At 36.8% G+C, this 13,014-nt stretch overlaps 1 protein-coding gene and 1 pseudogene across 1 annotated transcript in view; one reads left to right on the top strand and one right to left on the bottom strand.

The window, feature by feature from the left end:
- SYNPR (synaptoporin) overlaps nt 1-13,014 on the top strand; it is a 290,161-nt gene that overhangs the window by 74,877 nt on the left and 202,270 nt on the right. The window lies entirely within an intron of this gene.
- Nucleotides 6,616-12,674, bottom strand: LOC106560093 (annotated as a pseudogene).

The raw sequence follows: 13,014 nt of genomic DNA, 5'->3' as shown, positions 1-13,014 counted from the left end.
AATAGTATGACACCAGAATTCCTATAATATTCATAAACATTACTACTAATCTGCATGGTGGCAAATGTAACTTTCAGTTTTTATGCCATCCAGAGTGATGTTAACTATTGGAGGCCAGCATCATTCTCCATAATTATTTCTTGTGTGCTGCAGTTTCAAAAATTTCCCTTTGCACAGCATCTGTGTTACAGTAGGAAATATCAATCCCTTGACATTTAGATATTAAAGCATCTTATTCTAAGGAAGATTTTAGAGATAATAATTATATAATATAATGTTAGTATAATTAATATAAAACATAATAATGTAAATAATATAATACTATAAATATAATAATAATTCCTCATGTTTAGCTACATATTATCTCCTTTGAGTGTTAAAACAACATTTCAAGGTAAGCAGGAAAAAAACATTTAGTGCTTTGAACAAGAATATAGAGACTCGAAGTTTCTGAGACTTGCCCAAGATCTGTAGTTGGAGGTGAGTGAACACAAAGCAAGCTCAATTCTCTTGATACTGTGGCTTAGAGACAGATAAGGTGTAGTTATGGCAGTTGAAATATATGGCTTGAGTTGTTCTTACAGTGACTTTGTGATCTTTAACAAGTTACTTAGCTTTTTTGAGCCTCATTTTCCTCAGCTGTGAGGTAAGAGAACGATAGCTAACTCATGGGGTTATTGAAGGAATTAAATAATATAAGTAGTTATAAATTCATGTAATCATTTATTTACTTACTTATTTAGACAATATTTGAACCCTACTCAGTCCCAGATACTGTCTGGATACTCAGAAACAGCCTTGGATAATATAGTCCTTGACTAAAAAAAAAAAAAGGACTATAAGGGTCACATAATGGTATTTCCTTCTGCCCAGACTCTTTTTTTTTTTTTTAAATAAAGATCTATCTAGATTCATTGCCTGTACCAACTATGAAAACTATGCACGGTAATGAGGAGGAACATTAAGTATTAAAAGGAAATTTATTACTTCTACCTTATTACTACTATTGTCACTATTATCTCTAAAGAAGCAGGTTCTTTGATTTGGATGGATGAGAAAATGTTAACAGGTAATACTGGCTAATAATAATATTGTAGTTACCATCTACAAAGGCTTTCCCACACTTCATTTCCTCTGTCACAGAGTGACCATAAGTCTAGAAATGTAAAGCACACCGCTGCTAAGGATAGTGAAGCTACATAAAGGTGAGATGTCAGAAATCAAGATTAGTCTATTTGTCGTGTTCCAGATGAATTGACCTTATGCAAAGTATAAGAGAGCTTTTCAATTTGCATAGATATTGGCGATGTTCTATTAAGGGAGGATGGGTAACTAGATAGTACAACTTATAGATTCAAGAACTTAAGGTCAGTCCAGTGCCAAATTCCAGGACATATAATCAAATAGATAGATGGCCTATAAGTACATACTGAAGGAAGAAGTCACAGTAGAAGTACTGACTTCACTGCCATTTAAAAAAAATTAGGGTTAGAGAAACCTTTTATACAGGTAAATCTGGATGCAAGGAAGGATTTGGGAAAAACAAAATTTAAGAAATTCTTGTTTTCAGTTTGGATAAAAGTCATTTAGAAGAGGATAGAGTCAGTGAATTCTTAATTGATTGAACTGTCAAGTATAGATTATGGATTAAAATCAAACAAGGGCAGATGGTCTCTGTCCTTGGTCCTGACTCATTCACCACTACAGATGACTTGTATTAAGACCTCAAGTAATGGTTCCCACACTTCCAAATCAGCTGGCGTGCATGGTGTGCAGAGCTGCTTGTATCTGCTGTTGAAAATTATGATTCTGTAGACATGAGAGGAGACCTGGGATGCTCTACTTTAAAGACGTTATCTTCATCATACTTGTAAATGTCACTCGTTGGAGGATGAATTAATACATTAGGTGACTGAATTATGATCTCAAATGACGTGAATAAACTGAAATAAGGGCCAGTTTCAGTGAAATAACATCTTTAGAAACAGATAAATGAAAGCTTTACTTTAGATGTTCTGAAAATCATCTGCACAAGTATATGAAGGGGGAATGATATTTTAAGATTAGTAACTACAGAAAGTATTTAGGGGAAGTTAACTGACTGCAAAATAACATGTGCCAGCAGAGGGCTGTGGTTTGCAATGTAGCTGATGTGAGCTGAAACACAGGATATTGGCAAGGGGGCGAGAGTTCAAATGTATAATTCATAATTCCCCTCACAGATTCCAATAAACGACACCATATCTTTGAACATTATGTTCAACTACCAGAATGTCATAGAAAAAAATAGAATTTAGAGTTTGGAATGATCTACAGCCATCTAGTCCAAAGGTTTTCAAACAGGGTTCCATGGATTCCAGGGCTCTGCAGGGAGTCTTCCTGACTGGTAGTAGGAGGTGTTGGGTCAGGGAGGGAGTGAGTAGAGCTCAGCACTCTCACCCCAAAGTAAGGTCCAATGCGAGCAGCTCTGCTATTGTCTATTTTTCATTTTAGGTGTCCACACTGAGGTTCATATGGGGATTTTTATTTTAAATTTGGTTGGTTAAAATGTTAATGGGGAAATAAAGTTGAAGAATTACAGAAAAGTATGTCAGCCTTACAATTTGCTGTCAAAAGTATCATCACAGTATATTTCCTCAAAAAGATGCTAAAAGAGGAAAGAAACATATTCAATATCCCTTTCATTAATTTGAGGAAAAACTGTTACCCAGGGTGAAAAGGGCCTGTGTGTATTCAAAGGAGATATAGATACATAGATGAATAGATACATAGATATAGATATCTTTATTTTGTATATACATATATCTTTATTTTGTGTGCACAAATGAATAGGCAAAAACATTCTCTACATTTTCTATTCAGCTAAGAAGTGTTACAAACATTTTGACCCTTTTACCCCTTCAGTGTCATGAATCTATTAATAAGGATATACCTCCTTATTCTGATATTCTAATTATTTTTCACATAAGCAGGATGAGCAAAGCATCTGTGAGATGCTTTTGATGCTCTTTTCCCTGATTTCCTTTGTTGTAGCAATAGCTCTTTGCTATTTTAAATGACACTGAATGTTGTCTGTATAATTCATAAATATTTGCATTTAGTAATTATATCAATAAAAGATCTGGAAGACTGAATTGTGCTGAATCCATTTTATTTTCTGCAAAAGAGGCAGAATCTTAATTAGCTTTACTTCTGATACTCATTAACCCAGATATAATCTCTGATTATGTATTGAAATCAAGTAGAATTTAAATCATTTAATGACTTTCTTGAGATAAAATTGAGGGGTTTTCCCCTATAGGTTTTGTTCTTCTAAAATGCTAATTTTATAGGGGGTGTCAAGAAAAAGAATACTTATGATCTTAGGTTAATTTAGGCACTTTCTGTTACTGTAATTATAGGGCTAGAAGAGAGTAACTTCGCAATGCTATGAAAGAAAAACGGCAGAGTATGATACAAACCAAAAAACATAAGCCACCTTCAGAAACATTCTGGATCATAGCTTCAAATAAAGAGTGTGTACCTTCATAGAGAACAGTGTTACCTGATAAGTCATTCATTGTCACTCACTGAGCAAGGGTTTATTGTGTTTTCTCCATGCTGTTTGACTCTGGTAGGAAAACAGAGTAAGTATAAGATACAGTTCTTTTTCCTGGCAGCGCATCAATCTATGTTAGAAAATCGGAGATGGGTACACTTGTAACACAACTAGATTTATGGTCTCTATCCAGGAGTTATAATGAGTGATGCAGAGTAAGTTATAGTACCATTATTGAGAGCTCACTCTGTGCCAGGTGCTGTAATGTGTATGTATTATCACAGTCACTCCTTACAACATCCATTTTGAAAACTAAAGCACCTGAGCTTTTGAGTGGTTAAGAAAATTACCCAAGGTCATACACCTAGTATCTAGAGTGAAGATGAAATGAATAATAAGCAGTAATCAAAGTGGCTGGCATATGAAATGCTTCATAAGCATTAGCTCATAGATCAAGTGGTGGTAGTGATGGTGTCCTTCATAACAAACCTATGAGCTAGTTACCAATTTTAATCTTAACTATTCAACTGAGAAAAGGCCCAGAAAGGGTAAATGACTTATTGGAGACACTGAGCATTGAAATAACAAAGCAGGAATTCAAATCTGTAATTTTCTTCAAGCATTCCCAGCTCTGTGGCTTGGATTTTAATTTTCAGAGGGTCAGTATACTCACTGAAAATTTTTATTCAAGGACTGACAGTGACCACACTGGTATATAAAGGCTAGTGTTTTGTAGTGATATTATGGAGAGACCAGTGGTGAGGATCCAGTAAGGTGGAGATAAGGAATAGAGTCAATTTGGAGGTTATCACATAAATCCAAATGTGATGAGATATAAGAGGAAATAAGATATTAATATGCGGTGAAAATGAACCCTTGTACACTGTTGATGGGAATGTAAACTGGTACTACTGTGAAAAACAGTATGGAAGTTCCTTCAAAAAATTAAAAAAATAGAAATACCACATGATCCAATAATTCCACTATTGAGTGTTTTCCCAAAGAAAATAAGAACACTAATTCAAAAAAAATGTATGCATTCCTGTGTTTATTGCAGCATTATTTACAATAGCCAAGATGTGGAAACAATTCAAGTTGTTTGAGGAAATGAAGATGTTGAAGAAGTTGTTTGAATAATGAAGATGTGATTTATTTACATATATGTATATATGTAATATTCCACCATGGAATATTACTCAACCATCAAAAAGAATGAAATTTTGCTATTTACAACTACATGGTTGCACGTATAGGGTATTAAGTGAAGTAAGTCAGATACAGAAAGACAAATACTATATGATTTCACTTATATGTGGAACCTATAAAACAAATGAATAAACAAGCAAAAAGCAGAAAAAAAATCCATAATCCAATTCTTCTGGTTGCCACAGAAGAAGGAATGGGGAGAGATGGGCAAAATGAGTGAAGGGGAGTGGAAGAATCAGGAAAGAAAGTAAGTCACTGGTTTTGACTGCAAGGAATTGTTTAAAAAGAGAGAAAGGATATTGGCCCCAGGGATGTTTGGAAGGAAAGATTTATAGAATCTAATGAATGGCTATGGGACATGAAGGGAGAGCTTGCCTAGGCCAAGAGCAAACTGCAAAGCTGAAGACTGTGTCTATTCCATTCACCTGATGTCTGCATCGTTTAGCACCATAGCGTGCCTCCCAACAGGGGCTCTATACCCACATGCATAATACATTAATGAATGACTAGAGAGAACTGCAGCATCAGGCCTGAGGAACGTCCCACACAAAAGCAAAGAGAGTACAGGGAAGGACACTAGTTTGAAGGAAAGAGGAATGAGGATTTGCATATGCTGAGTTTGAGCTGAAAAAAAAAATGCACATGAAGAGCCTGAAGTTCTGAGACAATTCAGGACAGGCAGTTCAGCTACTTATATAGGAAGTGATGGTTCAACCAGTTGAAAAGGCACAATTTTCTTAAGGAAAATGATAACAGAGCAGACTGGAAGAATGAGACTGGACCTTAGGGACAGAAGCAGAAATAGAGGGGAGAACCAGGAAGGAATAACAAGGGGTCTTTTGGAGTGTAAAGTCAGGTCCCCAAGGAAGGAATGCATTTCCAAAAGGAGGTGGCAGGAATGGAGTCCAGTGCTGCATATTGAACCAGGGGAAGTAGAATGTAGAAATGGTCCTTGAATTTGGTCGAAGGAGATTATCAACAGTTTGGGAAGGAGCTATTTTATTTATAAGGTGTTGCTGCAAGTCGGATTGCTAAGACTTGATACAGTGATTGCGGTGAGAAAATGAGGCCACTCATTGACAGATGTTCAAACCAGACCTGAGCAAGGGGGTTTCTTAGAGGTGAGAAAGAAGTCTTAGTATCTTCACTGTTACTTTCAAGATTGGGAAGAACAAATCATCCATGTTTATGGTGTGTATTACAGGGTGAATTGTGTCTCCCCATCCCTCCCCCCAAATTAACATGTGTATGCCCTAACCTCCAGGAACTCAGAATATAACCATATTTGGAAATAAGATATTAAAAGAGGTGATTAAATTAAAATGAGCCATAAGGATGAGGATCAAATCTAATATGAATGGTGGCTTTTTGAGAGAAGAAAGAGATACCAAGGTGCCTATTCACAGAAGACAACCAGGTGATGAGGAAGCAAAGGATGGATTATAAATTTCTGCTTTTTTAAAATCCTCAGTCTGTGCTCTTTTGTTATGGCAGCCAGAGCTGACTAGGGCTGTCTAGTGTAGGGGGTAAAGTAAGTATGGGAAAGATAGTCTATAGTGGAAACAGACCACAGAGAATGTGTATACATACAAAGACAGTATAAAGTCAGTCAAGAAATGAAAACAATTACTTGCTTATTGCCAAATACTCCTTGATCCTTTACTTTTCTTGAAACATTTTAAGATTTGTCTTTTTCCCCCAAATACACCAGTCCAATCTGTTGAAATTTGGAATCTGGTGATTGAGCTTTTCTTCCTTTCTCCTGCCTTTTTGTTGTTGTTGTTGTTTTGTTTTTTGTTTTTTACCATATCATTATTTTTAATGTCCAATGTTTATAATATGAGGGCCAGAGCTTTCTCCCCAACTCAAGTTTATACATTTTTGATTAGCTTGTGAGGCCAATATGGATACTTATTCTTGTCTAATTTCGTTTCTGGGAAGACTTCATTCAGGTTCTCAATGGTCATCTGATCAAATGGAATTATGTTCTTCATCTTCTCCAGCTCTTTCTCATATTCTTCAATACTGGCCTTTGAGAGAGACAAAAACTTAGCACAGCTTTTCACATCTTTTTTATCCTCAGCATCCACCTGGACAGTGTATTTATCCTCTGGCACAGGAACCTTCAGGGCATTAAACTTCTTCTTGAAGTCATCTACCAAGCTAGCCTTTGCCACATTGGCCTTGTGGTAAGCCCAGTCAATAGCAGGTGGTTTCTCAAGAAGAATAGCCAACCTGGAGGTAGGCGTCTCATTCCAGGATTTCAGGGAGTTGGCATTCATTCTGGTTTCGGGGTATGATTTCCCCAAAAGCTACCCAGTCAGTGGTTTTTAGAGCAAGTTTTCACCCGGCCTTCTTGAGATCCTTCACCGACCCCAGCGGCCCACAGTCTTTGTTGTTGTTTTTAATAAATCACTGCCCACTGTTGTGAAGGTGAAGGAGAGAGGGGATGTTGCTCTTAAGGCCTTCAGTGTCATTATTTGTTATTTGATCATAATCAGGAGACTCATTGATAGTCTAAAAAGCTGTTTTATTTGTTTTAAAGCATTTATAGACTCCCTTCTTATTTATCATTGTATAGAACTCTGAGATTGGTTTGGGCTAGTGGAGACTAAGAGTTCCCTTCCCCATCTATGGAATCTAAATATTTAGAAACGCAGAGCTCATTCAAGTCCTCTTCTTGCCCAGTGACCACTCTTCAAGGGTATTTTAGAGGAACGCCTTTCACATTAGCTCATTTGAATCTTACTGTTTAAAGCAGAGGATAAAATGAAAAAGTAGTTTGTTTGGCTTCATCCTCGAATTAGCTACATTCTTTCTGATTTTTGAAATAATAAGATTATTTTGTCAAGTCAATAGTTTTGCCGAATAATCAGCCAGTGGCTAGATGGATGGAGGAGATGTGTCAGTGAGGGATACATTTGTAGATGTCTGCATGAAGTGAATGTGTTAATACTCTTTTACCCTCTGAGTCCTCTACCCTATGGGAGAAGCTTTCCTCAAATCTAGCCCAAGATGAGAACAATGATATTTTAAAATACTTGGCAAGATTTCATTTAGAAAACCAGGCCCTTGAGAATGTTCTGAAAGGATTGACTCTGCCTGTATCTGGGATTTCTTTAATCCTTTCATTGTTCTTTAGGTGAGTTTTTAAGGAAAAAAAACATATTGACAAGCTGTCTAGTGTGTCAATAAAGAATCTATTGGATACCTTCTTTTAATAGAACTTTATAATCTGTCTTTAGAGGTCTGAAAACAAAACTTTTGCTTATCCAAAAAAATTATACTGGAACTTAACTATAGGCATTTCACACTGTGATGTTTCAAGTGGACCAATACCACATGGCCTTTTGTATATTATTTGTGGGCATAGCTGGAAGTTTCTAGACCAGAGGCAAAACTTAAGGATGGTTCTCTTAGCGTTTGCGGGGGAGGGCGGATGGGGGTTCAATATAAGAATATCTTCTGTTCTTCAGCAATTAGAGATTGTTTAGATATTACTCAAGCTTATTGGGGAAAGGAATGAGGAATTTTATATTCTATCACATTGAGCTTTGAATTTATGAGAGAGAACCTTGTAAAAATTTAGAATGTTGAGTTACAGAAAGACTCCTATATATACATAATGCATTTGGAAGCTCAGAAAAATTCTCCAATTGTTGATTTGGAATTTAAATTATCCCATTTTTATTGTATGGTTAAAACACTTTTAGGCCCTAAGTCTTCAAATCCTTCAGTTTCCAGTTCATTTATAGGATATTTTGATTATAGTTGTAAAAATTGAAGAACCTAGCATCAGGTTTGCTGAGGCCTTAGGTTTATAGTTAAATTCTATTTTACACAGCCTCCCTGAAATGATATTTAATGCTAGTTTAATGATTTTATTTAATTCTACTTTAAAAAATATTAACTAGATGCCAGTGTGTTTAAAATTCCTATTCCAGCCCTGACTTGCCCTTCAAACTCCAGCTTTGAATATGCAATGATCCACTAGCTGTGTCCATTTGCATGTCTAAAGGCATCTGGAAATTAACGTGTCCAAAAAGGAACTCTTGGTTTCTACCTTAAAACTTGCTCCTCTACTTGTCTTCTCTTGTCAGTAAATAGCAATCAACCAACCACCCAATTAAAGAAACCCATAATCGTAAAGTCAACCTTGGTTTCTCTCCTCTTACCTACCTGTCCAATTTATCAACAAGTACTGCTAATAGCACTTTTTTTTTGACATATCTCAAATCTATCTGCTTCTCTTCATCTTCACTATCCCTACTCTCATGCAAGCCATCATCATCTTTGAAGAGGGCTCCTATAATAGTCTTCTAACTTGAACCTTCTTCCAGTCTTGCCCCACTAAAATCCATTTTCCATACAGCTGCAAAAACAATCTCATTACAAATTCAATCAGTTCATATCAATCCCTTGTGAAAGCTCTCATGGTTTCTCCTTACACTTAGGATAAATTACAAACTCTTCATCATGGCCTACAAGGTCCTACTTGATATGACCACATACCTGCCTCTCTACCTCATTACAGACCTCTCTGTACCTTAATAACCATTTTCCCACAAATGTGAGCTGCTTTCTATTTTTGTAAAACTTTGGCAAAACTTCCCCAGTGCCTTTGCACTTGCTTAAGTCTCAGTCCAGAACAGTGTCCTGGCTGCCACTCTCCACTCCCCCAGATCTTCCATGATCCATCGAGTCTTCAGCTCATCCAGACTACAGCTCAGGTGCCAACTTATCAGTGTGAGCTTTCTTAATCATCTCATCCAAAGCAGCTACATACATCACTTTCTCTATCACTTCCCTTTTGTTTGATTTATGCAGCTAGTTACTGCTGAAATTATTTCTTTATTTACTTGTTTGTTGATTCTCTTCTCTGCTGCAATGTAAGCTGGACCAAGAAAAAGACCATACTTGTCTTATTTGCTATTATGTTTATAGTGCATAAAACAGTTGTGGTACATAGCAAATGGTTAAAGGAAGAGTCATCAAAACATCAGTATTGTATTCTCATTATAGTGTTTTTCACAAAGTCATGCCTTGAACTAATGTATCTTTCTCTCTTGAATCAAGTAAAACTGATTTAGCTATGTATAAGTTGAGGTGATGGTTTTGTTTTTACATTGTCAATGAAAAGGTTAAAAGAAAAACCAAGATTAAAATATGTTGATAGAGCTAGTAGATTCTAAGTCATAGAGATAGCATTTGTAAAATACATCTGCTGTTAATTGAATTAAGCCTCTATTTAACAAGAACCACATGACAAATATTCAATTTACTTAAAAGCACTAGAAAAATGTCTTATATTGAAATAGGTCAACAGGATGTGGTCTTTTTTTTTTTTTTTTTTTTTTTTTTTTTACCAGCTTTTTAAGCCAGTTGTTCTGTAGGTTCCTAGGGTTTAAACAGACAAAGTTTACAAATCTAAGTTTAAAAAGCAACTTGCTCCTGTTTTCGAAGTCACTTTCAGGTAAGAAAGGAAGTCTTATTTTATAAGTATAATTATCGGGTTTAAATGAAACTGACAGCCTGGAAAGGAATAATAAAATAGCTTCAGGACAATAGCAAATTTCGGTAAAGTAATGCCAACCTATCATCTTTAATGAAATCACGTACTTTGAGTAAAAGTCTTTGTTTTAGTGTACATAAAAGATGAAAAAACATTTTTTAAGAGTCAAACAGCAAGGAAGAAGCAAACCAAGTGAGATATATTTTAGGTGCTTTGAAAAAAAAACCTGCTTCATGAAGACACAATGCTCCAGAAAATTGGAATCTATGTTATTAAGTAAAAACATTAATTACACGGTTTTAAACATAGCAGAACATTGTAGAATTATTATACAGAATGTTCTATGTTTCATGGTTTTATCCCCTTACTGCCAAGTTGAATCTTTAATAAAACGAGTATAATAGAAATTAGAGGAATATAAGAAACCTGGACTGTCAGGATAAATGGACACAAAATATGGCACAGATCCCCTTCATTAAGAAGTCTCGTTAGTATTGGTTCAGAAAGTAAAGAGCAAAAATTTCAGGTTATGGTTCTTTAGAGTCGATCTATGGATCTACATTGCATTTACTATGAGAGCATGAAATCAGACATCTTAAAAAGAAAAATTGTACAATATAGTGGAATATTTTCAACAAAGAATAACTCCATAGGTGTTTTAGTAAGTAAATTATAGATATTTAGAATGTTAGTGTTATAATTAGATGGATGCTTACAGTTTATTTAATACCATATTTCATGATGTGGCTTTAAATTGTTTAAAGTCATTGCATTAAGTCAAACTATGAAAAAGATGTTCACTTTCAAATTCTTTCTCTTTTCGATACGCCTTATTATGGAACTTTGCAAGCATATACAAAAGAGAGAAGAGAGCAATAAATCTCCATGTACTGATCACCCAGGTTTATGTCTTTTGCTAAATTTGGAAAATTCTCAGCTATAATTTTTTTCAAGTACTTTTTCAGCTCTACTTTCTCTTCTCCTTCTGGGACTCTAATGATATGAATGTTAGCTCTTTTATTATAGCCCCACAAATCCATGAGGCTTTGTTTAATCTAGCAAGACAGAAGACTTTTGTACAAAGCTACTCCATACCATCAAACACATTGAGATAGCTGTGGCCCCAACCTCTACCAGCAAAGGTCGAGTGGAAAGCCTGGACTTGCAAATTCACCAGGCTGTCATAAAGAACCCTAAGTACCTGCAGCAACCCCGTTCCCACTAGCAATTACTGAGAAGGCTGAGTGAGGAGCCAAGACTTTCCTGCTTACTGGGCAATAACAAAGCCCCACCCCCACCTGCAGAGTCAGAGAAGACTACTGGAGGAGCCATGATTTCCATCCTCCCCCAAGCAGTATTGAGTCACACCTCCTGCTGGAGCGGTATCAGAAGAAATTAGTAGACTCAGGACTTTCTCCATTACCTAGTAGCCACAAGCTCATTCCCCACTCCCCACTCGCATGGTGCTAGTGGAGAGAGCAGTAACAAGGCATTTCTCTTCCTCCAAACCAGGGTGCTATCACCAGAGACCTAGAAGGAGCTGGATTTTCCACTCCCACTACCACCAACACTAACAAGTATCCCTTCTGCTACTGAGGTGTCAATGGAGGCCAGGACTTCTGTTCCCAACTGGCAGTAATAATGCAGCATTCATTTACCCCCTTTCCTGCCAAACCAGTTTCCAAGGAAGCCAGCTAAAACATATATGGGGCATCATGCTATAAGACTGCTCTCTTCTTGCTCCTTTGACTACAGACAATAGGCTTTTGTTGAGACTTTTTTTGTCTACACTCCTTGGTGTTTTTGAGTTGCTTATTTCTTCATCTCCACATCTACAATATATGAGGCAAAGAGAACACTCCAGGGATCACACCACAAGATAAATGGTATTATGTACTCTACTGAACAACACATGAGGGAAGGTGATCAGGGTAGGCAGAGGGTAATGAGCCTTGTGGGTAAGGGAAAAGCATTTTCAGGGATGGAATAGCTACTGCAAAGGCCCTGAGGTGAGTGTGTGGGGGTGTGTCTGAGGAGCAGTTGAGGAGAAGCCAACCAGAGGAGAGGTGGGAGAAGAAGTCAGAAGGGCCAGCCAGGAGTAGGGTGGGATGGTAAGGTCAACCAGCCAAGGGAGGGGTGGAAGGTGAGGTCACAGGGGCCAGCAACATGTCACATGTGTGTCACATGGGAAGAGGGGCTATGGAGGCTTCTGAGCAAAGGTGTGCTTGGCTCCACTGAGAGGGACAAGACTGCAAGGAGAGATGAGGGCAGCTCAGACCTGTCATCCCATCTGCTAAGCCTTCCCCAGAGGCATTTGTAATGCTGGCACAATCCCTCTTATTTTATAAGGTTCTTCCCATAAACATGTTTGGAATAAACAAGTCAAAAGCAAAAAGAAAAAGGAAAACTTACCCCCATGTTGTTCTTTAGTCCCATTGTTTCTAGCCAGTCTGCCTTTTTCTTTCCTCCTTCCAAGAGTCTTTTTACATTTATTTTATATATAATTATTAGGGTTTGTCATTGTACATAGGAGGAATAATGAAAAATATTTCTAGTCTGTCTCCCTTCCAGACTGGCTTTTACTTTTTCACGTCTTCCCCTTTTCCTGCCATTTTTTTATTGAAAAGAGGAAGGTTTTCATTTTTTTATTTGTTTTGAAGAATTTCCAACATTCTGGATTACTGATTGCATTTTTATGCGTCACTTAAGAGGTTATTCTATTTCCTATATTTCCATAAACTGCTAATTAGAACTAGAG

Source organism: Canis lupus, chromosome 20 (genome assembly GCF_011100685.1).
Source record: "Canis lupus familiaris isolate Mischka breed German Shepherd chromosome 20, alternate assembly UU_Cfam_GSD_1.0, whole genome shotgun sequence".
In the NCBI taxonomy this organism is placed as follows: Eukaryota; Metazoa; Chordata; class Mammalia; order Carnivora; family Canidae; genus Canis; species Canis lupus.
The sequence above is the reverse complement of the archived record's forward strand: the minus strand, read 5'-3'. Positions and strand labels throughout refer to the sequence as shown.